The following is a 1,610-nucleotide window of genomic DNA, read 5'->3' on the forward strand; positions in this document are numbered from 1 at the left end:
TGTGTAGAGCAGGCAAAGTAGGTGTGTAGCGCAGGCAAAGTTGGTGTGTAGAGCAGGCAAAGTTGGTGTGTAGAGCAGGCAAAGTGGGTGTGTCAAACAGAATGATAGGTGTGTGAAACAGGCAAGACAGGTGTGTTGTCCATTGTTCGTGTCGGCCGATTACTTGGAAACACTAATATATGGCGTGCGCCACGGGTCACTGATTTTGTCCCAGATAAAGACGTAACCTGTAAGTCACTCTTAAGTTAAATACATTAGCATATTAGTATATTCGTGCTTGGGGAGTACAGTACAAACAAAACCCCGATAAAACTCCGTATAGCCGGAGCCGAACTTTTGCTTTGAGAGTTGACTATATGTTGCTTTTGCCGGCTGATGCTGGAGCCATACTATCTTCTGCCACCCGTAAGTAAATCTGCTAGGAGATTAACAAGGACAGCTGCTAATGCTGAAGACTGGAGCCTGCATAGATCATCGTCGAAGAAAAACAACATATTAGCATATCTTGGCAAATGTAATTAATAACCAAGGAGCTTTTGTAGAACGTGAGGGGAAGGCCCAAGAACAGCTGGAGGAGGGATACTGAGGAGGAGATGAGGAGTATCAGTACTGGATGGCACGACCTGCGAAGGAAGGCCCAGAGGCGTGTACAGTGGAGGGCAATCATCGGTGGCCTATGTTCCGCCCGGAACAAAGGGCCCAAGTAAAAGTAAGTAAGTTTTGTAGAACGTCATTGCAACAACGAAACTAAACAACACAACATTTGGGTTGTACAGTAACGCTTTGGATTCAAACAAAAGAAGTCGTGTCAGCGCATGTTTGTCGTATGATCTTGTTTATAGGTGAAGTAACTTTCTACGTCGTTTCAGGTTCTTTCTGCTGGCATGATATCATTTGTACTTTCTGTTAAGTTTAGGTACTTCATATGTTGAGCTGTAAGTTGATTGGAAAATGATGACTGGCACAATTTGGTAGTGGCATCTTGACATGGGCAAGATCTTTCTCAAATGAAGGGAAATAAAAGAGTTCGTTCGTTCGTTCGTCCCATAGCCTTTTAATCAGCCGTAGGCTGGTTAATTAGCCGTAGAGGCAGCACAACATGTTGTGCTGTATCAATAGGCATTTTAGTCCCCTGGCGGCGCCTATCTCCTCTCCGGGGCATAAAATAAAAGAGTGTACACAAGTAAAAAAAAAACTTTCTACGTCGTAGTGTGGACCACCATGTTACAAGCGACAGAAAGCATCTTCCTCTGTGTTTGTAAAGTGAATACTGTAAATGCAGAAATGTTCGCGGTGGATTAATGTTCGCGGTTTTCGCGGCGACCACTTTACCGCGAAATTAAATCCACCAAGAACATTTTTCTATTAAGGTATTAGACTGCAGTAGATGGTGTTACCGCGAAATTAAATCCACCGCGAAAAGTCATTTTTACCTAGCCTGAGTATCATCCGTATTCTACCGGGGCTCCTTACGGAGCCCCGGTAGAAATAGGATGGTACCCAGGCTAATTTTTACCGCTACCGCGAAATTAAATCCCCGCGAACTTGAATGCATTTACAGCATATACATACCAGTGACAAACTTGACAGCCGACAATGTCGATGGTTCT

General features: G+C 44.1%; 1 protein-coding gene across 1 annotated transcript in view; it reads right to left on the reverse strand.

Annotated features, from left to right (window-relative positions):
* The window catches only part of LOC118420048 (malignant fibrous histiocytoma-amplified sequence 1 homolog), a 5,349-nt gene that overhangs the window by 952 nt on the left and 2,787 nt on the right, over window positions 1-1,610 (reverse strand). The gene's annotated exons all lie outside the window — the stretch shown is intronic.

Source organism: Branchiostoma floridae, chromosome 7 (assembly GCF_000003815.2).
Source record: "Branchiostoma floridae strain S238N-H82 chromosome 7, Bfl_VNyyK, whole genome shotgun sequence".
Lineage (NCBI taxonomy): Eukaryota > Metazoa > Chordata > Leptocardii > Amphioxiformes > Branchiostomatidae > Branchiostoma > Branchiostoma floridae.